A 24,995-nucleotide genomic window follows, 5' to 3' on the forward strand; every position below is an offset into this window, starting at 1 on the left:
TCAGCGTGTCGTTGAGGATCATTCAAAATCCTGAACGTGATCGTTCAAGGGGACTTTTGGTGGCCCTGTGGTCTGGAAACTGCCCCTGAGGTCTATCAGCTGTTGAGTCCCAGGTACTCTGGCTGAGGACAGACAGTAATGGTTCTAAGGATCAATGGCCGCCTGCCTTGATGCCCATGGCCATCACGTCATCACGGTGGGAAGCAGGTAGCCTAGCTAAGGTGGCACAGTTCACCCTCACCACTGAACCTTACCACTAGATTCCTGATGGAATACATCAGTCAAGCTCTAGAGAACTCTCTCTGCTGCTCCCTGACCACCAGGTAACACAGCTGCACCGCCCACCTTAACTCTGCAAAATTTGCATACAGTTCACTACATTGCCATGTCTACAATACGCTGACACGCATCTCCCCTTCAACCTTCTAAATCATGAACCACCTTACCAGCAAATGGTCAGGACCCCAAGGGTGTACATTAGAATCACCTGAGGGGCTTTAAAAACCCAGAGGTCCTACCAGAAGTAGACACGTATACGGCCACCTGGTTTTCAACAATGGCATAAAAGCAATCCAGGGGCACCTGGGTGGCTCAGTCAGTTAAGCATCTGACATTGGCTCGGGTCATGATCTCGTGATTTGTGAGTTCGAGCCCCGTGTCAGGCTGTCTGCTATCAGCACGGAGCCTGCTTCAGATCCTCTGTCCCCCTCTGTCTCTGACCCTCCCCTGCTCACGCATTCTCTCTCTTAGAAATAAATAAACATTAAAAAAAAAAAAAAAAAAGGAATCCAGTGGGGAAGGGAATGTGTGCTTTCACAAATATTTCCAGGAAACTGTATATCCATATGGAGGTAAAGAAACAAACAAACCCCAACCTCTTACCTCACATCATATACAAACATCGATCCATGATGGATCCTAGACCTAAATATAAAAGCTAAAACTTTAAAGCTTTTAGAAGAAAACATAGAATATCTTCATCACTCAAATATAGGCAAAGGTTTCTTAGGATACAGAAAGCAACAACCATAAAAGAAAAAAAGCCAATAAAATAGACTTATCAAAATTTATAACTTTTGCTTATCAAAAGACATCATTAAGAAAATGAATAGATGAGCCACGGACTGAGTAAAAGAATTCTCAAAATATATATCTGACAAAGGAAAGGTATCCAGGATTCAAAAAGCATTCTTAAAACCCAGTAATGAAAACAATCCAATTTTAAAAATAGGCAAGGGATTTGAAAAGACACTTCACAAAGACAGATGGATAGCCAATATGCACATGAAAAAGTGCACTCCATCATTTGATCAGCAGGGAAACTAAAATCACAATGAGATACATCTACACTGCCACCAAAATGGCTAAAATTCAAGACTGAACACACCAAATGTTGAAGAGAACATAGAGTAACCAAAGTTCTTTTTGGGTAGAAGCTTAAAAATGGCACAACACGCCTGGCTGGCTCTGTTGGTGGAGCATGCAACTCTTGATCTCAGGGTCATGAGTTCGATCCCCACGCTGGGTGTAGAGATTATTTAAAGTGAATAATAAAACTTTTTTAAAAAATGGCACAACTTTGGGAAAATGTATGACGGTTCCTCATAAAATTGAACATGCACCTTACCTATGACCCAGCACATCTGTTCCCCTGTATTTACCCAAGAGAAATGAAAACAGGTGACCACACACAGACTCAAAGTTGTACAGAAATGTTTATGGAACTTTTGTTTGTTTGTTTGTTTGTTTGTTTTCCTTTAAGTGGGCTCCATGCCCAACGTGGGGCCTGAACTCACAACCCCAAGATCAAGAGTTGCATGTTCTATTGACTGAGCCAGCCAGGCACCAATGTAATTTACTTTGAAATGCATGAAAAATGAGACGATTTGATGGATGGATAGATGGGTGGAGAGATGAATAATTGTGTAATAAGACAAATAGTAAAAGGTGAATTATAGAATCTAATGGTGAGGAGATCTACAATCACTACACAGGCTTTTCAATTTTTTTGAAGTCACAGGATCACTAAATTCTTATTTCTCCAGTGGTAAACACACGTGGATGTTTGTTACACATCTATCATATTTTTGCTATTGAAATATTCCATAATAAACACATGAATTACCAGATAAATAAGTAAATGTCACCTGGTGATTCTGACACCCACCACATTGGGCCCTGACGGCTCAGAAGTCTCTGTGTATAGCATGATGAGGAGCTATACGGCACTTATCCTGAAGGCTGGAGAAGAGTTTCCTGTGTCTGTTGGAACAAAACATCACAAACACAAAGGTTTACAATCACACACGTTTACTATCTCACAGTTCTGGAGGTCCGAAGTCAGAAATGGGTCTCGCTGAGCGAAACTCAAGGTGCTGTCAGGGCTGTCTTCCTTCTGGAGACTCTAGAGAATCAATTTCCTTACTCTTTCCATCTTCTAGAGGCCATTTTCTGGACGCCTGGCCACTTCCTCCACCTGTGAGATAATGACCTGAGCCAAAATCAAGAGTCAGACATTTAACCAACTGAGCCACCGAGGTGCCCCCCAAATTTCTTTTTTAAGTAGGCTATATGCCCAACATGGGGCTCAGACTCATGACCCAGAGATCAAGAGTCCTGTGCTCTTCTGACTGAGCCAGCAATTAACGTTATTTCCCATATAGAGTTCTATGTGTCAATGGGTCCATTATACTGATAGACTTTCCTTTGTCAAAGTCTATGTCACGTCTATGTTTTTAGCTTTAGGGACACTGCCAATCTGTGGTTATTATAAATATCTCTGGGGGTGCCTGGGTGGCTCAGTTGGTTAAGCATCTGACTTGAGCTCAGGTCACGGTCTCATGGTTCATGGGTTGGAGCCCTGCATTGGGCTCCAAGCTAACAGCACAGAGCCGACTTTGAATCCTCTTTCTCCTTCTCTCTCTGCCCTTTCCTCCCTCCCTCTCTCTCTCTCTCAAAAATAATTAAATAAACATTAAATAAATAAACAAATATCTCTGCAATGAACATCTTTATTCAAATTCCTTCAGTTTCCTTTTGGGTTATTTACTTGGGACTAATCACAAACACAAGATAATTGGGTTGAGGTATTCACCTGTTCCTTCTTTGTCTGATGCACATCCCTTTCCACTGGGAACAGCCTCTCTCCACTTTATGGTTCTGATGTGCTTTCAAGCAAAAGTCCCCACCCGTCCTATCCCTGGGGCGGGCATTTGAGCCAATTTGCTCATGGTAGAGTGATAACAACAAACCACAAATCTCGGTGGTTTATTTCTTGGTCATATCATTGCTTGATAAGAGTTTTTGGGAGATAGAGGGGGTGGGACATGGGAAGGCCCTTTTATAAGTAGAAGTTCATATATAAGTTCCTTCCTTTTAGTGTCTTCAGGGTTCGCTAGGGCTTCTTTGGGGCCCTTCATTAGACCTGTCCACCATTAATGAGCAGAGAGTAGGGAAGATTGGGGGAGGGGGTACATTTTAGGAGTCTGCTCAGAAGTTGTACACCTTACTTCTGCCGTATTTCATTGGCCAGAATTAGTCACATGCTTTCATTAGCCATGAGGGCCCCTGGGAACTGTAGTCTTCTATGCTGCCCAGGAAGAAATGAAACAGTCTAGTCAACACACAGCATTGTCTTTGCCAATTCGAGTACCCCATACTTGAACATGAGGTTGCTCAGTAATGGGCATATGACCTAAGTAGATTTCTCAGAGTTATTCTGTCGGATTACTATGGATTCTGGGAATTTTTCTAAGGATGGTTAGCTGTGTAGCTCTTGCCAACATGGAGGAAGCAGGGCTTCTTCCCCAGCAAAAAAAGAGAGGAAGGCTGCTAGAAAACAAAGCCAGAGGGGGAGAGCCCAGAAGCTCAGACCCCCAGGTTTGTGCTTTGAACTCTTGGATCCAGGATCAACTCTCTTGGATAGATTCCCTTTGCTTGAGCCAGTCTATGTTGGATTTCTGTCACCTTCAAACCAAGGGAGTCCTGACAAATGATACATAGGTCAAGACACAAAAAGATTTAATAATATTTGAAATCTACTTCTAGATTGCTCTCTAAAGCAACCTAGTAAGTCAGCTTGTTCCCCAACTTTTGTTTTCATCACTTACATTTTTAAGCATGATGCCTTAATATTGTCATACTCAAATGTTTTATTGCTGGGAGAGCTGAATCTTTTTCACGGTTTACATGCTGTGTTTTCTCGGGTTTATCTCTTCTAACCACATGTTAAAGATATTGACTATATAAGTCTGGATAAAGATATTGACTATATAAGTCTGGATAAGACTGGACTAAAGCAGTCTATGAGTCTTACTTTCCTTATATATTTTGAAGGGTAACCTGTTATTGGTTACATCCATCATGTAGAAACGTGCACAGAGGCTTAGGTGGATGGTTGTAGCAGGAATGTCTTCCATTCTCTCAGCAGAAATGTACTTATTATGAGAGCTAGTATAGCACAAGGGTTGAGCGTAGAGGCCTTGAAGCAGACTTCCTGGGTCCAAAATCTGGTCTATATACTTACTAGCTGTGTAATCTTGAGCAATACCATTAACCTCCTCCTTGTCTTGGAAATGCAGATAACATCTACACTGCAGATTTTTTTTTTTCCTACAAGGTTTTTTATGAGGATTGGATGAGGTAATGTATATAGAATGATCAGAACAGTAACTGGCTTCAGGAAACACTCATTAGGACGCTGGCTTTGTTATTATTATTACCAAGCACCTACAGCTGGCCAGACACTGGCCTAGCCACTTGGGATACAGCAGCAAAGAAACCAGATAAAACTCCTGATTACCCATATGGAGCTTATGTTCTAAAACAGACTGATTAAATAAGGGAAGTATAGAGCATGCCAGATGGTGATTAATGCAGCGGAGGGAAATAAAGCAAGGAAAGGAGATACAGAGTAGTGGGGAGGGTGTTCTGATAAAGGCATCACTGAGACACTGATGTTCAAGTTCAGACCTGAAGCTGGGGAAGAAATGAACCACATGGCTATCTGGGAGAAAGGTGCTCCAGATAGAGGGAGAGGCAAAAGCAGGGGTGCGAAGGTAGGAACAGACTTAGCCACGCTGACCTCCGTATTGGTTAGAGTTGAGTGGAGTGGAGAAGTCAAGGCAAGGGAGGGGGATGGGACCTGATCATGTGGGGCCTTGATGGCCTTCTTTGTAACATATTTGGATTTTACTGAGAATAAAGTAGGAGCCATTGGAGGGTATTGAGCAAGGGAGTGGCATGTGGTGACATGTTTTAAGGGCACTGCTCTGAAAAAGCAGAGAGACTAGCTAGGGGGCTACTCAATAATCCCCGTGGAAAATAATGCCGACAGCTCAGAGCAGGCAGCCAGCAGTGAAATGAGCAGAGTGGAGTCAGAGTCCGTATGTATACTGCAGACAGAGATGACAGGATTTGCAGGTGGGTATGACACAGGGAGAAAGGTCCTTCAAGAATGACTCCAAAGTTTTGGCCTGAACAACTAGAAGGAATGCCTAGCAGATGTGGGGAAGACTAGGCAAGGAACAGGTTAGATCAGAGTTCAATTTCACACTTGTTCACTGTGAGAAACCTACTAGTTCTGCATTTATTCCTCGTTACGTTTGTGCAAACTTTCGCATAGCACGAGTGGTAACTACTTATGATTGGTCATATTTGTTGTAAATAAAACCTTTATCTCAATATTTTTCCTATTCCACTGGTTCTGTTGGTTTTTCAGTAGACAGAAGATGAAAAACCTCACAACACTGTGCTAAGGTCTCCGTGATTTCTCAGAGGGCTTCAGAGTTCTTTCATTCTGGGTTCTTTCCTGTTGCCCACGGAGAGAATATTTTTTTAAGTAACCTCTACCCCCAGCGTGGGGCTCAAACTCACAACCCCAAGATCAAGTGTCGTCACTTGCTCTACCAACTAAGCCAACCAGGTGCCACGCCAGGGCACCAGGGCACCTGGGTTGGCTCAGTCAGTTGAGCATTGGGTTCTTGATTTTGGCTCAGGTCATGATCTCACAGTTTGTGAGATGGAGCCCCCCGCCTTGGGCTCTGTGCTGACAGTGTGCAGCCTGCTTGAGATTCTCTCTCTCCCTTTCACTCTGCCCCTTCCCTGCTCCCACACACACTCTCTCTCTCTCTCAAAATAAATAAACATTAAAAAGAAGAAGAAGAAAAAGAACATGCACCAGAGGGGATGCCTGGCTGATTCGCTGGGTAGAGCGTGTGACTCTTGATCTTGGGGTCGTGAGTTCGAGCCCCATGTTGGCCGTAGAAATTACAAGAAAGAAAGGAAGAAAGAAAGATGCGCCAGAGGATGATGGAAAAGACCACTTTGTTACAGTTAGAAATAACCCTTTGGAAACTATTAGTTTTCATTTTACTCTAAAACTGCAAAGGTAAATGGGATTGATGGTAGATCTGACCTTTTCAGTTTAATCTCATCTAGTTTTAAAATTCCATGAATAGGAGGTCAAATATGTCAAATGACATTTATCACTGGCTTTTAACCAGTGTTTCGTGGAGATGTTTGGGGGAGGGGAAGCACTGAAAGGATGGGACTCCAGGGTCACTCTCTGTGTCCACGGGGAGCTCGCTCTTACATATTACATAGACCCTGTCCTATATATAAAGCTTCTGAGCAGGAAGGACTTCCTATGAGACAAGTTTCTGCCATTTAAAAAAAAAAAAAAAAACTGTGAAAATAATGTGGCACCATGTTATTTCAAGAATTAGGGTCACAGTCACATGTCCTATTTTCCCAACCAGTATTGTTTTATAATGGCTAAATTTGAGAAATGTGCACTTTCTTTTTCTTTCCTTTTTGTTTTTAAGTAGGTTTCACGACCGGTGCAGAGCCCAATGGGGGCTTGCACTCACAACCCTGAGATCGAGACCTGAGCTGAGATCAAGTGTTGGACACTTCACTGAGTGGCCCCCCGCAGGCCCCCCAGAAATATGCATTCTCTTTGAGTGGCTCTTATATGTCCAAAGTGAAGTTAATTCCTAAATATTTACTGGTTGATTTGCATTTACCATCGTCTGTGGGACCTTTCCCTTCCCGCTGAATTTTCCACCTGTTTTTCCAGCAATGGACTCTTTATAACCTAAACTCTTTTTTTTTAATAATTTTTTTAATGTTTATTTATTTTTGGGAGTTAGAGAGACAGAGTGGGGGACGGGCAGAGAGCGTGGGAGACACAGAATCTGAAGCAGGCTCCAGGCTCGGAGCCTGTCAGTGCAGAGCCCGACATGGGACTTGAACCCACAAAGCAGGGGATCATGACCTGTGCTGAAGTCAGACACTCAACTGACTGAGCCACCCAGGCGCCCCTCTTATAACTTAAAATCTTGCTGAACCCATTGCTGAACTCCAGTAGGTTTTTTTTGGTTTTTTGTTTTTGTTTTTTTTTTTAATTTTAAGAGGGCTCCACATCCAATGTGGGGCTTGAACTCATGACCCTGAGATCAAGAGTTGCTCGCTCTACCAAGTGAACCAGCCAGGTGCCTCTGAACTCCAGTAGTATTTGGGAAGATTTTCCTAAATATAAATATCTTGACTTCCAAAAATGATACATGCACTTCTTTCTTCTCAATTCTTTTGTATCTTACTTTTCTTTCTTAGAGAATTATGACAAACATGTCTAATATAGCATCTACTAAACTAAATTGTATCAGTTAAACTAATCAAACTAGGGGCACCTGGGTGGCTCAGTCGGTTAAGCGGCCGACTTCGGCTCAGGTCATGATCTCGTGGTCCGTGAGTTCAAGCCCTGCGTCGGGCTCTGTGCTGACAGCTCAGAGCCTGAAGCCTGTTTCAGGTTCTGTGTCTCCCTCTCTCTGACCCTCCCCTGTTCATGCTCTGTCTCTCCCTGTCTCAAAAATAAATAAAAAAACGTTTAAAAAATTAAAAAAAATAATAAACTAATCAAACTACATTAAGTTAGGTCATCTTGGTTTCATGCTTTGAAAAATTCATCATATATATATATATATATATATATATACAGGTTTGAAGATTCAAAGGTTACAGATAAAAGCTAAGTGAAAAGTAGTCTTTCTTCCTTACCACTTATCCTACTCCCTATAAGGCAAATCGTTTCTTGAGCTTTGAAAACAAATAACTATATATGTGAAAATTTGATGTGTGTGTGTGTGTATGCACAAGTTCTTTTTTTTTTTTTCAAAAGTTCTTAATTATACAATTACACCTGTCTTTAATGATTCTACTGCTTGTCAATTAAGTGAGGATTCTGGGTAGGAGCAGCACTCCTTAGCCTCTTAAACCAGGAAGGACGAGAAAGAATGCATTCACCTGGTCCTCTTCAGCATTTGCCATTTTGGGATGAAATTCTTTCTGGGCTGTTGCATAGCCTCTCTTGTCATCATTATTATTTCTTTTCTGATTAAAAATACTCTGGTTAATGCTTTTTTGCAAGTCTTTCCTTTCTTGAGATATGTTCATTGGGAGTTCCTTTTCGGCTCCCCTTCCCCTTTGTGGTGGACTTACTGAGGCTCCGAGGGGTGCCTGCGAGGGGTGCCTGTGCTCCTTCGGGTCTTGGAATGTGAGCATGCCCCCGGGCGGGGGCAAGCCCTGCCAGGAGCCTGGCTGCCTATAAGCGAGTTATCTCCTGGGGAAGAATGAATCCTAAGAGAAAGCAGCAGCATCCAGGCAGACAGACCTGGCCTCAAGAATAAACCTCAGGTGACAATGTAGAGGGGGTGTTTGTTGCTCATGCTTGTCTAGTCTCCAACCTACCCAACTGGACTGAGCTGTCTCAGTCCCTAGGCAATATATATAAACTAAATCTGGAAGAGCTGTTTCCAGTACAAAGTCTATACAGGACTGGAAGGAATGACGGCCCCTTTTACTTTGTCCATGTGACACAGTATGTTGGTAAAGTAGGGAGAGTGGCCTTGCTCTCCACTTCTACGTGGACATGTATGGAAGACAGAGCCCTGAGTCTGCCAGAAAATACAACACAGCTTTGGCCTCCTGCTCATCAATATGGTTGGCACTCATGCATGATGATCTGTTCAATGGGTCAACGTGGCTGTTAAAATATCCGGTTATTCAATCAAATAGTAATCGAAGTGTTGCTGTGAAGGCATCTTGTAGATGTGATTAATATCTACAGTCAATTGGTTTAAGTAAAGGAGATTATCCTTGATAATCTGGGTGGGTGTTATTCAATCTATTGAAAGGCCTTAAGAACAGAACCGAGATTTCTCTCAGGAAGAAATTTGTAGATTGTAACATCAGCCCAAGAATTTCTTGCTCAAGAGTTTCCCCGCCTGCCCTGCCCTACAAATTTCAGACTTGCCAGTCCCCACAATCACAATTCCTTACAATACATCTTTTTTTTTTTTTTTTTTTTTTTTTTAAGTAATCTCCACACTCAACTTGGGACTTGAACCCACAACCCTGAGATCAAGAGTCACATGCTCTTTCAACTGAGCCAGTCAGGGGTCCTTAGAATAAATCTTTTTAAATCTGGGGCTGCCCGGGTGGCTCAGTCGGTTGAGCATCTGACTTCGGCCCAGGTCATGATCTCACGGTTTGTGAGTTCAAGACCCACGTCAGGCTCTATGCTGACAGCTCAGAGCCTGGAGCCTGTTTTGGATCCTGTGGCTCCCTCTCTCTCTGCCCCTCCCCAGCTCTCGCTCTGTCTTTCTCTCTCAAAAATAAACTAAAAACATTAAACAAACTAAAAAAAAAATCTGTCTATCCATCCATCCATCCATCCATCCATCCACCTTGGCTCTATTTCTCTGGTAGAATCCTGACCGATATACCATGAAAGTGGCTGTGGTCAAGAAAGGCAGTGGTGAAGCCTTTGGTAAAAATGGCAGTGCCTATGTGACGTTGGCCTGATTGTGGGTATCAGAAAAATGCCAAGATGCGACCCTGTACCTTCTTCACTGGACGTGTCACTGAAAGAAGCCAGGGTAGAAGAAAGAGCTGGTTGGTGAACACGTGTGCACACCCTCTGGGGATGTTCAGACCTATCTAGGTGAGACTTGAAGGTTGGTCGGGGATCCTTCCTCATCAGCAGGTGTCAGTGGGAACCCAAATAATACAGTTAAGCCTCATGTGACCCCATTCATAGTTCCAGAACAGTGTGGTGCAGAAAAACACAGGGCTCGGGTTCCAGCAGGAAAAGGACGGCACACCCAGATTATGATCACGCAAGGCGGGTCTGACAAACGGACTCTTGGACACCGCAAGGGACAGTCCAGTGCTCCGGGGGCTGGTAACGGCCTGTTACTTCTCCTGGGCTGAAGGGACAAGAGGAGAGAAAGATTCCCAAAACTGGAAAGAGAGTTGTGTACGGAAGTTTGCCTTGCAAGGACCAGGAAGCGGAGGGACAGTCAGAGCAGGGTGACCCCTTAGGAAGGGAGCTGATCTTCCTTTTTTTCTTTCTCTGATGTCTTGATGGGCTCTTCCCATCTAGGAGCCAGGGACACAAGAGGCCCTTTATGAGATCCATACAGGTCAGCCTCTAGCTAGAAAGCCAGATAGAGAATGATGGAGAATCATCTGGAAGGGTAGAGAAATGCTGTCTGGCCTATACAGATTGCACTGAAATACTGAACTTAGGTAGATCTTTCCTCTCCCCAGAAGACATTTTTTAGTGTTATGTTATATTTATAGTTTCTCTTTCTTCTGGAGATTTTTTTTTTTTTTGAGTTTATTTATTTGTTTTGAGAGAGAGTGACCAAGTGAGTTGGTTTTATTTACATATGTGTTGCATATAAGATGTCATCAATCGTAAAACACATCCCGATTTCAGATGTAATATATGAAAAAAAAATCAAGAATCTTAGACTTGATGAAATACAGTTCTTTGACTCGGTTCTCTCAGCAACCCTAAAAAATGTAGGTGATGTTATTTCTATGTACCAATGAGAAATTTGAGGCTCAGAGAGAGTAGGTAACTTCCCAAACGGGAGGTTTTAATCCAACAGGGAACTTATTTCTTCCAGAGCTTTCTCTGGAGCCAGAGATGCTCTGACATGTCCGTTTAGCAGGAATTGGGGAACAGCAAGTGGCTTGGAAGGAACTGGAAGCTAGCTTGTCTTGAAACCTATCTGGGAAAAGTCATAGGCTTACTTGGGGTGTGTTGGGGGACTCCTAGAGATACCGGTGGGGATTCAAATGTCCCCAAGCCACCCCCTTGGGGCTGCCACTGCTTGGAGATGTGAACCGTGAGCCCCGACTTATCTGTCAGACACCAGCAGTCCGGGCTGGGGACTCCACCCTTGCCAGACCCTCTCAGGACACTGACTGACTCCGCCCACCCCGCCCTTTGACCCCAGCTTGCCTGAAGCCACGGTGAGTGTCAGGTTTCCTGGAACCAGGTTCCTGATACCTCAGGGATGACTCTGGAATGCTGAGGGATCGTGGGGACTCCACATAGGCCACAAGCCCAGCCAGTGCTTACTCTCTGCCTGGGGCCCCACCGATTCCGGGCAGGCCCCGCTCTCCCTTGAGATCTTCTGTCTCTTCCAGAATCAAGTCTGAAGTGTCTAAGAAACAAGTCCAGAACCCTGGGCTCCATCCCCAGAGGCCCCATCAGCTCTATGTAGAAGAAAGACTGTGGCTTCAGGCTCTCGTCTGACCCTGCGTGTTACGGAAACTTCTGCTTGGATATTGGGCATATCTGAGAGAAACCGGAGGCCCAGGCGTGCCTCTCAACATGGATGCCCTTGCTTCTAGAAAGGTGTGCTGGAGCATCTTTGCGAATAAAGAAAGCACGTTTGGCCTACGTTGGCTTATATGTTCAGCTAAGAATCTTGGTTTAAGACTCTAATGTATTAAGAATCCTAGCGAATTGGCCCTTAGTAGGGCCTTGTGGTTTCTCCAGGGCTTTGGAAGCCAATGTAACATTAAAGCAAATTTCAGACAAAGAAAAAAACCTCAAACCAGAAGAGAGTCTTAAATACAGAGAACAAACTGAGGGTTGCTGGAGGGATATTGGGTGGGGGGATGGGCTAAATGAGTGATGGGCATTCAGGCGGGCACTTGTTGGGATGAGCACTGGGTGTTATATGTAAGTGATGAATCACTAAATTCTGCTCCTGAAATCCTTATTACACTCTATGTTAAGTAACTTGGATTTAAATGTTTAAAAATACTGAAACGTTAAAAAAGGAAAAAGAGACAACCTTATCCCCAACCCCGGCACCTTAGCACTGTTTCCATAGCTACACATCACTCCTGCTACTTATTTATTGAGCATGTACTACGTGCCAAGCACTGCACATACATCACTATGTGCAGTGCTCTTAATTACATCCATCCTGGTTCCATCATACATTCTGCTTAAAAGAGCAGGCTCGTAACTGATTCGTAAACATTATCCACATTTTCACATAAGCCTCATGATTATTTTTTCATGATGACTATCAAAATGTAATACATTATACAAATTTCGCCAACTAAGCAGGAAAATATCCTATCTCAGCACCTAACAACCCATTACCTTCCCTGTGTATTTCTCTACGCCCTTCTATACAAAACAGTAATCCCGCACGCTGCTTTTCCTAACGTTCGTGTCCACAGTGTTTCCCCATCTCGTTACCCAGCCCTCTTTCAAAATAGCCTTTGCTTCTAGAAATTTCCAGCTTACTGGCATCTTCCTGCCCCTCACTTCCGAAGCATTGCTGGAAAGGTGCCAAGATGATTGTCTGAGTTGGGATTTGTTCTAGGTGGTTTCTTGTGTTCTTGCGGGAGTCCGTCCTGTCCCTGTGTGAGCAAGGGCTCTCCTCCATGAGCCCCCCTCAGAAAAAGGGATGAGATCGACAGAGTTTTGCAGCTTCTTCCTTTGCCCCCCTCGCTCGCCCTCTCCCCCCATCTCTGATGCCCATTTCTTCCGGTCGTGGAGTCAGATGGTCCCGGGCTCGGCCATTCGGCAGAGTGACCGAATCTCTGAACCTCTGCGTTTCCTCAGCTGTGGGACACAGCCCCTGTCTTCACGGGGACGTCCCTACACCCGAGGGACGGTGCAGGTAAAATACAAGCAGAAGACTTGCTACAATTGATGCTCTGAAGTCGTTCTGTGCCTGGAGTTTGATCTCCACCACTGAGTCTCTCTGTCTGGACCTGACCCGTGGACTCCCAACCCTGGGATCCAGCTACGAGCGAGTTTGGCAGATGAACCGAGTTCTCTGGGCCCGAGATTCTATAACCCTGTTACCCAGAGCCTCCACATCCTGACCTCTGCCACGCCTCGGTTTGACCTCCTCACCAGAACAGTAATCCTCTTACTGACCGGTGGCAACGTCCCCAGGCCCCAGACTTCAACAGCCCCGTTCCGTCTTTGCTGCCTAACTCCTTCCCCTCTTTGCTTTGGGTCTCTTGACGCAAGCACCCATCCAGACACCAAAGCACTGAGACCAGCCGGTGCCTTCTACTCAGGACCTGGCTCCTGACGTGCCTTGCGCATCTGTCACGTGGCTGCCTACAGCGAAGTGTCTTGCACACACGTCCTTGGCCGTGTTAAGAAAGCAGTGTGATTCGACGAGTCACTAAGATAAATAAAAACAAAACCTTGCATGTGTAATGGCAACTGACACTATGTATAAGGCACCTGCTGGCAAGTTATCACCTTGGATTATCACAGCAGTTTCATGCGCGAAATGAGAATAATTTCACTTACTTTGAAGATGAAAGATGAAGGCACAAAGGAGTGAAGTGCCCAAGGTTGGTGACTTCGTGGTGGCGCCAGAATGAGTATCCCAGGGGCGCCTGGGTGGCTCAGTCAGTGGAGCGTCTGACTCTCGATTTTGGCTCAGGTCTTGATCCCATGGGTTCGTGGGTTCGAGCCCCGCATCGGGCTCCACGCTGACCGTGCAGAGCCTGCTTGAGATTTTCTCTCTCTCCTTCTCTCTCTGCCCCTCCTCCCACTCTCCCTCAATAAATAAACTTTTAAAAAATTAAAAAAATAAAATAAAATGAGGGGCACCTGGGCGGCTCAGTCGGTTAAGTGCCAGACTTCGGCTCAGGTCAAGATCTCCTGGCTTGTGATTTTGAGCCCCGCGTCGGGCTCTGTGCTGACCGCTCAGACCTTGGAGCCCACTTCGGATTCTGGGTCTCCCTCTCTCTCCGCCCCTCCCCCGTGGCTGCGTTGAAGGCTACAAAAGCCACAGAAGCGAGCTGCCATGCCAATTTAAAAAGGAGGAGGAGGGGCACCTGGGTGGCTCAGCCAGTGTAGGCCTCGGACTCTTGATTTCGGCTCAGGTCATGATCTCACACTTCAGGAGTTTGAGCCCCGCGTCAGGCTCTGCACGGACAGTACAGAGCCTGATTGGAATTCTCTCTCTCTGCCCCTCCCCCTCTCACGCTCTCCCAACAAATAAATAAGTAAACATTAAATAAAAATTAAAAAATAAAAAAGGAGGAGGACTGAGAGAGGAGCGACTCCGAGGGCAGCAAGGGGGGACAGAGGGAAGGAGAGAGAACTTTTAGTCCCAAGGGTAGGGGCCCCCAAGCTTACACTTTGGCACGCTTCACAGAAATGGCAAGTGCTCAGAGGAGATGGCCCACTGGTGTCCCCAGGAGTCTAGAGCCTTGGCTCTGGGGCGCCCACTCCGGCCACAGTGAGAATTCCTGGATGTCAGACATGGCACAGAAACAGAGATCTGCAAGACTTCAAGGGACTTCAGGGGTTTGGACAAAAACCATGGTGGACTGACCATCCCCCATATCTCTGGCATCATCAAAACCTCCTGGTAGCTATGGAAGGGGAGGGAAACCCGATCGTGACTGAGATGGAATTGCCTAGAAGTCTGCTGAAACAAACGCTTGAAGTAGGATTTAAGTTGATTTGATTTAAAGAAGATAATTAGAATGGTTCTTGAACCCCTGGGGCTGTGGATGCAACAGCTACCATTCCTCCTTCATTCGTTCATTAAGAATTTAGCTAATATGGGGAGCCTGGGTGGCTCGGTCGGTTAAGCGCCTGACTCTGAATTTCCGCTTAGGTTGGGACGTCACCGTCGTGTGATGGAGGCTCAAGTCGGGCTCCGGGCTGGGTGTGGAGCCTGCTTGGGATTTTCTCTCTCCCTCTTTCTCTGCCCCTCCCCCACTGGCATGCTCACACGTGCACTCTGTCTCTCCGAAAAGAAACAAATAAATACAAAGGGGCACCTAGGCGGCACAGTCAGTTAAGCGTCCAACTCGCTCTTGGCTCAGGTCATGATCTCATGGTTGAGGAGTTCGAGCCCCCATCTGGGCTGTGCGCCGATGGTGCGGAGCCTGCTTGGGATTCTCTTTCCTTCTCTCTGCCCCTCCCTTGCTTGTGCTCTCTCTCTCTGTCTCACAAAATAAATAAATACACCTTTAATACATTTTTAATGTTTATTTATTTATTTATTTTGAGACAGAGAGAGAGAGCAAGCCGGGCCAGGGCAGAGACAGAGGGAGAGAGAGAGAATCTCAAGCAGGCTCCACAATCGCTACACAGAGCCCCACACGGGGCTCAAACCCACGAACTGTGAGATCATGACCTGAGCTCAAATCAAGAGTCGGTCGTTGAACCGACTGAGCCACCCAGGCACCCCCAAATAAACTTTAAAAAAAATAAAAAAGAGTTTAGCTCATTTGATTGAGCTCTTAGGAGGTACCAGGCATTGGAATACCTTTTGTATTGATATTACCCTTACCTGATAAAGCAAATAAATAATGGTAAATAGTGAGGCACCTGGCTGGCTCAGCCAGTAGAGCACGAGGCTCTTGATCTTGGGGTCATGAATGCAAGCCCCATGTTGGGTGTAGAGATTGCTTAAATAAGCTTAAAAAACAAAGGGTAAAAAGCCATACATAGCAAAAAAAGGAATTGAAGAAGTTGAAATGATAGAACATAAGGTAAGAAAAAGGCAAACGAACCCTACTAAGATAAGGTAGTCGGGGAGTCTGGCTGGCTCAGTCAGTGGTGCATGCAACATGCAACTCTCGATCTTGGGGTTGTGAGTTCAGGCCCCACGTGGGGTGTAGAGCCTACCTAAGGGGTACCTGGGTAGCTCAGTTGGCTGAGTGTCCGACTCTTGATTTTGGCTCTGGTCATGATCGCGAGGTTTGTGAGTTCGAGTCCCACGTCAGGCTGTGTGCTGGTGGTGTGGAGCCTGCTTGGGATGCTCTCTCTCTCTCTCTCTCTCTCTCTCTCTCTCTCTCTCTCATAAATGAATGAATGAATGAATGAATGAATGAATAAACTAACATTAAATCACATAGGCCTCCCTGAAGAATGCTGTCCATTATCTTCTGAGAGTCCTGTTAAAAATGCAGATTCTGGGGGCACCTGGGTGGCTCAGTCAGTTTAAGCGTCCGACTTCGGCTCAGGTCATGATCTCACAGTTCATGAGTTCGAGCCCTGCATCGGGCTCTGTGCTGACAGCTTAGAGCCTGGAGCCTGCTTCAGATTCTGTGACTCCCTCTCTCTCTGCTCTTCCCCTGCTCATGCTCTGTCTTTCTCTCCTTCAAAAAGAAAGAAAAACATTAAAAAAAAAAAAAAAAAAGAAAGAAAGAAAAAGGGGCATCTGGGTGCTCGGTCTGTTGGGCATCTGACTCTTGGGTTCAGCTCAGGTCATGATCTCACAGTTTCATGAGTTCAAGCCTCACATTGGGCTCTGTGCTGCCAGGGAGGAGCCTGCTTGGAATTCTCTCTTTACCTCGCTCTCTGCCCCTCCATTCATGCTGTCTGTCTCTCTTAAAATAAATAAACCTTAAAAATTTTTTTTTAAAAAGAAAGAAAAAAAATTGTTTTAACTTAAAAAAAAATTGTGTCTTCAAAAAAAAGTTGTGTCTTCTTTTGGGGTGCCTGGGTGGCTCAGTTGGTTAAGCATCCAACTTTGGCTCAGGTCATGATCTCATGGTCTGTGAGTTCGAGCCCCGCGTCGGGATCTGTGCTGACAGCTCAGAGCCTGGAGCCCACTTTGGATTCTGTGTCTCCCTCTCTCTCTACCCCTCCCCCGTTCATGCTCTCTCTCTGTCTCAAAAATAAATAAACATTAAAAAAAAAAAAAGTTAAAAAAAATACTCATTCCTTTCAGAGACTCCTTATCATGAGTTCTGGGATTCCTTCCAGCCTACGGGTCTGGGGGTGAACGCCCACTGGGGGCGTCCTCCACGCAGAACACTTTGGGACCATTTGATCCTCTCCCACCAGCAGCTCAGTAAGGTTGTCCTGTGTGGCCATGAAAGAAAACCCTATGTGGAATATCCCTGGGAGCTCCAGGACCACCTGGGAGGACCTGGGGAGAAGCAGAATTCAGAGAGAGCTGTGGCATGGGGTTGGGCACCCCAGCACCTAGGACACCTCTGTGACAGAGCTGATACCCATTGATGATGCCGCCAATCACACTTTGCGTCTCCCCGATGACGAGAATGAGAACCAGAATAACTCCAAGGACGTTCCAAGGACAATGGTTCAAGGGACCGCTGCTCTCTCTAATCCCTTGAAAACTGACTATCTTGGATTTTACCTCTGAACCCGCCCACTAGCCTCATGGGAATGAGCCCGTTTTCAAGGTGGAGGATTCTTCCCCAGACCCCGTCCCTTCCAAATATCCGACCCAGGGGCCTCCATCAATCTGCCTAATGTGGTCCTACTCTCATCCAACTTCTTTTGCCCGGATCCTGACACCCTCTACTTGTCCTAGGTCCTCCATGGAGCAACCGGCCATCTCACCATCCCAGGAGCCAAGAGGCAGCCCCAGCTGTGCGGGGTGAGGTAGGAGATGCTCACTGAAGTAGGAATGGGGCCTGCGTTCTCTCAGACGACTATGAAGACAAGGGAGAACTGAGGTAACAGTTCTAGACACTGTCAATACTCTATTTCAGGTGTTCTTGTGTCATGCAAGCTTCTGTGGGCTGACCTGTGGTCTGTAAGCTCTGCGTGAGCCAGGATCCACATCTTTCTTCTTGTCTTTTCTTTTTTAAAGTTTATTCATTTAGGGGCACCTGGGTGGCTCAGTCGGTTAAACGTCCAACTTTGGCTCAGGTCACGATCTCACAGTTTCTACGTTTGAGCCCCGCAAACTGTTAGCTGTGCTGACAGCTCAGAGCCTGGACCTGCTTCAGATTCTGTGTCTCCTTCTCTCTCTGCCCCTCCCCAGCTCACACTCTGTCTCTCTCTCTCTCTCTCTCTCTCTTTCTCTCAAAAATAAATAAATATTAAAAACTAAAGAAAAAATGTTTATTTATTTAGAGACAGAGAGAGAGGAGAGGGGCAGAGAGAGGGAATCCCAAGCAGGCCCTGCACCGTCACCACGGAGTCCGATGGCAGGGTTCGAACCCACAAACCATGAGATCACGACTTGAGCTGAAACCAAGAGCCGGACGCTTAACCAACTGAGACACCCAGGCGTCCCACTGGGAGCCACATCTATCTTGTTCAGTGCTGTATTCTCTGACCCCAGAACTATGCCTGGCACAAGCAGGCACTCATTTAATATGTGCTGCATGAGAAACAGCCTGGGATCAAAACCATTGTTTAAAACATTGGCTCTGGGGGCGTCTGGGCGGCTCAGTCAGTTGAGCGTCTGACTTCAGCTCAGGTCACGATCTCACGGTCTGTGGGTCTGTGAGTTCGAGCCCCACGTCAGGCTCTGTGCTGACAGCTCAGAGCCTGGAGCCTGCTTCGGATTCTGTGTCTCCCCCTTTCTCTGCTCCTCCCCGTTGCGCCCTCTCTCTCTCTCTCTCTCTCTCTCAAAAATAAATAAACATTAAAGAATGTTTTAATAAAAATAAACAAATAAAACATTGGCTGTGGTCTAAATTCCAAATACCTAATTACCTTCATGGTGACAGCTGGCACTCACATAGAGCCGACAGTGCCCCGGGCACTCATTCACTAGATGGCTTCAAAGCAACCTGTAAAGCAAGTCTTGTTATCCCACTTGCTGGATGTGGAAACTGGGTCTCAGGGTGTGACTTGCCTAAAGTTTCATGGAGATTAAGAACTGGGGTTTGCAAAGAAAGGCTAGGGGATCCCATTGTGTCTTTCTGTTAACACATGTTCGCTGGGATACGACCCGGGTCCAGTTCCTACAGATACATTCTTCTACGAATTTATTTTGTATTTATTCTGTTCTGAGTCCCCTCTCACCAGGTGGACCCCCATGGAAGCAGCCAGGCTCAGTGCTCCCCTGGAGTTGGGTTACTGTGGACAAGTCATTTGACTCATCCTATTAGCTTCTTCAGAGAATTTTTAGAGTCCCCATTCCCCAAAGAGATACTGTGAATGTAAGGGGGAGAGAGACATGAAATTGAATACTATTCATAGTGAAGTTTTATACACTCATAAAAATGAGGTCTTCAGATGTGACCGAGTAGTGAACTTAAGAATACAAGTTAAGTAGTTTTTAAGACTTGCCTTCGAACCAAGATTTGTTTTGTTTTTTTTTTTTTTCGAACCAAGATTTGACCATAGCTCCAATCCTCTCCTATGGACAGGGCCAACTGGCCATTTCAACACACTTTACAAGTAGACTAGAATGAGCTAGAAACACCCTATATTTAGAAAGTATTTTGGGGCACCGGCTGGCTCGATTGGTAGGGCATGCAACTCTTTTTTTTTTTTTTTTTTTTTTAATTTTTTTTTTAACGTTTATTTATTTTTGGGACAGAGAGAGACAGAGCATGAACGGGGGAGGGGCAAAGAGAGAGGGAGACACAGAATGGGAAGCAGGCTCCAGGCTCTGAGCCATCAGCCCAGAGCCTGACGCGGGGCTCGAACTCACGAACGGTGAGATCGTGACCTGAGCCGAAGTCAGACGCTCAACCAACTGAGCCACCCAGGCGCCCCAATAGGGCATGCAACTCTTGATCTCCAGGTCATGAGTTCACACCCCACGTTGGGCAAAGGGTCTACTTAAAAAAACAAATGCAAGTAGGAAGTATGTTCATATTGATGGAATATGTGTGTGTATGAGTGTATTCAGTTTCCTTAAATCATTATGAAAATTAATTTCGGATGTATACAAATGTAAAGAGACTAGTATAATGAATCCCATGAACTCATATGTAGATTCAACAATCATCAAATTCATGGCTAAGCACCTTTCATCTAACCCCCTCCTTTTCTCCCTCCCCATATTATTTTGAAGCAAATATTAGAAAGCATATTTCTTACATAAATATTGTAGTCTATATCTCTGAAAGAGAGGGGCTTCCTTTCGAAAAATATAAAACAGCTAAAACAAAATAAAAATAATTCCTCTTATCGTCAAATATCTAATCAGAAATCCACCTTCTCTTTGTATTTATCATACGTTTTTTTAGGTTTGTTTAAACTGGGATCCAAATAAAGTTCCCGTATTGCAACTAACTGATGTCTTTTAAGTCTCTTTAGATGAGACTTTCCCGCTCTTTATTATACTCTTGCAATTTATCTTGTAGTCGAAAACCTAAATGATCTTTTAAAAGCCTCTAAATAATTAGAATTATCCTGAGATCACATGTTGGTCTTAAAGAAAAACTGTATCAATTAAGAGAAGACAATCATCCATGCTTTCTACCTCCCTTTTGTAGTCAAACATGGATTCATTCACAAGGTGGTCATCAACAAAAAGATACATTACCTTGTAGTACACAGGCATCCCTGCTTAAGATAATTTTTAAATTGTATAAACCAGTTTTTAAGCCATGGAAATCCTATAGAGCTACTCCTTTCATTCGCGGTTTCTAAAAGGAAAAATAAAGTCCCCGAGCACATTGTATATGAAAGAACAGCATACAGAGCTATGGCAAGGGCGAATACCCAGGGCACAGGGCAGAGAGTGTTCTGCATGGATAAGAGCATGAAAGTGCATAGAGATTAGCTGCTCTTTATTACGGGGCTCAAGGCTTCCAGAAACATGAAAGTTTAAAGATACCTGGTTGCTATGGCTGCACAAACTAAAGAGAGACAATCCTCCTTTACCTACAATGTAAGGAAGAGTTTAAGGGGCTGCTTTTATCTCCATAATTGCTTTAATTTCCCATTACCCACTGCGGGAGGAGAACGAGCGGAGCTCCTGCCGCTAACGGGCCTTGGCTGAAGCCCTGTGGTCCCAGGGATGAGCCTGGGTGGGGGAGGGGAGGGAGAGAGGACCTTCTCTCCCTCCTGTCTTCTCTGGGCCCTTTCACCCCTTGCCCTTTGAGTCTTCCCAGGGTACACCCTGCCCCGAGAGGGTGTTTCCGGGCCGAGAGCAGAGCAGCTGGGCCTGGCGGTTGGTCAGAAGGGACTGGGTGTGGACTGTGGTCTGGATGACGCGAGGGGCGCCTGCCCTGGGCACGGAGCCAGGCTGAATTATTTTTCTGGCTATTGTGGGTCTCAATATACATTCCTGCCTCCCTGTCCGGGTTGGAAATTCCATTGCGCTGAGCATGGTGTGTGTGAGCACGTGTGTGGTATGAAGAGCATGTAGGGAGAGGCTGGAAGGACCCGGCCTGGTGGCTTTCCCAGCCCTCTGCTCCCAGCCAGGGTGTCGCCCCTTTCAGGTAGAGCAAAGAGGCCCTCAGTTCCCTCCAGGCCACCTTGGCGGGGCGGGGGGTGGGGGGTGGGGGGTGTGGGGGGGGGGGCAGCGTCAGCTTGACATTGAGTGGAAAAATTACAACACTAACAGGCCTTGATGGAAGGCTCCGGACCACAGCCTGGCATTTGCTATGCATTGTTTATCCTCCTTGCAACTCCCGCCCTGGACGGGAAAGGCCTGGAGGGGACGCAAGGAACGGGAGCGAGAGCTGGGTGAGGCCAAGCAACGCGCTCGAAGTGAAGCCGATGAGCGCATTTGGCTCTGGCGCTGCGATTCTAGGCAAGTCATTTGGCCCCTCGGAGCCTCGGTTTCCATAGTTGCAAAGCGGAAATAATAGAAATACCCACCTGGAGAAGTTAATTCAAAGAAAAGATGAGCTAATGCGTGGAAGGTCGCGTGATGAACTAAAGCACTATCCAAAAATAAGGTCAGGAGGTCGGAAAGGAGCTTGCTCGGCCCAGACCCAGGTGCTCTCCTAGTAACAAGGCACAGCTTCTTGGATGAAATACTTCCGGTCGGTCAATTAGGTTATCTCTGTAAGAATATCTTGTCTCTTTGCATAACATTCAAGATTTTCATATTATGTTTTATTTACTTATTTATTTTTGTTTTATTGGGGGAGGGGCAGAGAGAGAAGGGAGAGCGAGAAGCCCAAGAATCTCCCTCCCAAGGGGGAGAGAGAACCCCGACTCGCGGCTCACTCTCATGCACTGTGAGATCAGGACCTGAGCCAAAATCAAGAGTCAGATGCTTAACCGACTGAGCCACCCGGTAAATTTGGGGGCAGAGGGAACAGCCTGAACAAGGACTGGGGGTGGGCTGGCCCCAGGTGAGGCTCAGAGTACGGGACAGGTAGCCAGGGGCCAGATCACGCAGGGCTTGGTGGACTATAATAAGCAATTTTTTTAATGTTTATTTATTTTTGAGAGACAGAGGGAGGGGCAGAGAGAGAGGGAGACAGAGGGTCTGTAGCAGGCTCTGTGCTGACAGCAGAAAGCCCGACACCGGGCTTGAACTCATGAACCATGAGATCGTGACCTAGGCCGGAGTCTGACGCTTAACCGACTGAGCCACCCGGACGCCCCTTACTTTTGTTTTAAGCAATCTCTGTACCCAACATGGGGCTCGAACTCAGTACCAAGGGGTGCATGCTCTACTGACTGAGCCAGCCCAGTACAGGCTTCTTAGAGGGCGTGTGTGGACCAGTCTGATTTACGTTTCCGGGTCCCATTTACTGCTATGGAGAGGAAGGACAGGAGAGAAGCCGGGGGGAGAGTAGGCAGGTGAGAGAGGACGGAGGCGTGGGAGGGTGGCTGCAGTAGAAATGCCGAGGAGGCGCTTTTGAAATATTTTCTGGGTAAGGTCGACAGGACTTGGTGACGGATGGGGGGGCAAGGGACGTGTGGCATCAAGTCCCCATGAAGTCCAGGCCAGGGTTATTTCCCCGATAAATACAGTGCGGTGCTGTAAGTGTATTTCCCTCATGATTTTTTTAAACATTTTATTTTTAACAGAATTTATTTATTTGTATTTATTTATTTATTTATTTTAAAATTTTATTTATTTTTTTATTTAAAAAAAAGGTTTTTTTGGTATTTATTTATTTATTTATTTCTGAGACAGAGACAGAGCATGAGCAGGGGAGGGACAGAGACAGAGGGAGACACAGAATCAGAAGCAGGCTCCAGGCTCTGTCAGCACAGAGCCCGACGCGGGGCTCGAACTCACAAACCGTGAGATCATGCCCTGAGCCGAAGTCGGTCGCTCAACCGACTGAGCCACCCAGGCGCCCCAAATTTTATTTATTTTGAGAGAGAGAGAGCACACGAACGGTGGAGGGGCAGAGAGAGAGGGAGAGAGAAAGAATCCCACGCAGGCTCCGTGCTGGTTTGACGTGGGGCTCGAACCCATGAACCACAAGACCATGACCTGAGTCAAAACCAAGAGTTGGGACGCTCAGTCAACTGAGCCGCCCAGGTGCCCCATAGTTACATTTTTTTCTCTAGCTCACCTATTGTAAGAATACAGTGTATAATACATATACAACACACAAAAGATGTTAATTGACTATTTATGTTACCAGTAAGCCTTCCGGTCAAGAGCGGGCTATTACTGGAGTTTTGGGGGAGTCAAAAGCTATACATGGATTTTCAACTGCAAGGTGGTCGGCATCCCAACCCCTGTGTTGTTCAAGGGTCGGTCAACTGTATTCATAAAGTGCTTCTACGCCGTCATGTTTTCGAGGGATTTGACTCTTCCTGGACAATCCAGGCTCCTGTATGAACGGCCATCCTAATTGTGGACACAAAGTCTCTGGGAGAAGTCCTGTAACCAAACGCCTCACAGGGGAGTCCACTTTCGCTCAAACAGCAGTGACGGGGCCCCACCCCAGCCTCTGGGTGGGCGGCACTGGGAAGGAAGGGAAGATGTAGATAGACTTCCAACAATTGTCTTCCTGGTCTTGCCCAAATCTGTTTACTTCAATCACTATAAAACCCAGGTGCAGGAACTCAGGCAAATAAGGGGAGAGAGCGGCGCAGGAGGAAGTGCCCTTGACCTCTCCAATCAAAAAGAACGCTTCTCCCTTTGCTGAAATGATCCTTTCGCGAGCAAGGGGCACGCGCTGGCGAGGATGCTTACCAATCAGATCCCTGGCTCTAGAGCTGCCTGGTGGTTCACGGTCAGCAACGTCAGGGCAGAGGGCTTCGTTTCTTTATCTCGAGGCCCTGGCTGCTCTCCTCACTCGCTCGGCAAAGAAAATGCCTCCGTGCACTAGGCGCTGACCTAATGCTTGCAGTTAAAGCAGAGAACAAGACAGGGATTCTGGCCCCATGAAGCCCAAACGGACGAAAAAACTCCCAACAGATTAAGAAGTAAAATATAAGGGGGGGGCGGGGAACCAGGTGGCTCAGTCGGTTAAGCTGCCGACTTTGGCTCAGGTCATGATCCCACGGTTTGTGAGCTCAAGCCCCGCGTCAGCTCAGAGTCCGAAGCCTGCTTCAGATTCTGTGTCTCCTTCTCTCTCTGCCCCTCTCCTCCCCTCCACGCTCTCTCTCTCAAAAATAAACATAAAAAAAACTTTTAATAGGGAAGTAAAATATAGGGGATGTTGGATAGTTAACAGTTTTCTGGGTGGAAATGAATGAGGGAAAAGCCATTGAGAGCGGCATTGTGGCCACAGAACGGGAGGCTTCGCTGAGGTCCCATTTGAGGACAAACCCCAAGGGGGCGGGGGAAGAAAAAGATTCAGGAAGAAAGAATAAAGTACAGAATTGCAGGAGCAAGACAGAACAGGAGAGCCGCAGATGAGGTCGGGAGGACTACAGTGAGGAGAGACACAGGGACGCAGGTTTGAAAGACACTCACGTGATTTGTCTTCCTCTTCTGATTTTTTAACAGGATCGCTCCATCTGTTACACTGAGAACGGACTGCAGGGAGCCAGGGTGGAAGCAGGAGGCTGTCTGGAGGCTTCTGTAGTAACCCGG

General features: G+C 46.2%; 2 long non-coding RNA genes across 2 annotated transcripts; one reads left to right on the forward strand and one right to left on the reverse strand.

Moving 5' to 3' along the window:
* Positions 1 to 2,293: 2,293 nt before the first annotated feature.
* LOC132687439 (uncharacterized) lies at positions 2,294 to 24,982 on the reverse strand. The gene is made up of 2 exons (XR_014136099.1): positions 24,876 to 24,982; positions 2,294 to 2,491 (listed from the first exon to the last, which is right to left on the reverse strand). It is a non-coding gene; the product is annotated as an uncharacterized LOC132687439 (long non-coding RNA).
* Positions 17,257 to 24,995, forward strand: LOC132687438 (uncharacterized). Its single transcript, XR_009614125.3, has 3 exons — positions 17,257 to 17,520; positions 17,652 to 17,796; positions 24,909 to 24,995. It is a non-coding gene; the product is annotated as an uncharacterized LOC132687438 (long non-coding RNA).

Source organism: Panthera onca, chromosome E1 (genome assembly GCF_046562875.1).
Source record: "Panthera onca isolate mPanOnc1 chromosome E1, mPanOnc1 haplotype 2, whole genome shotgun sequence".
In the NCBI taxonomy this organism is placed as follows: domain Eukaryota; kingdom Metazoa; phylum Chordata; class Mammalia; order Carnivora; family Felidae; genus Panthera; species Panthera onca.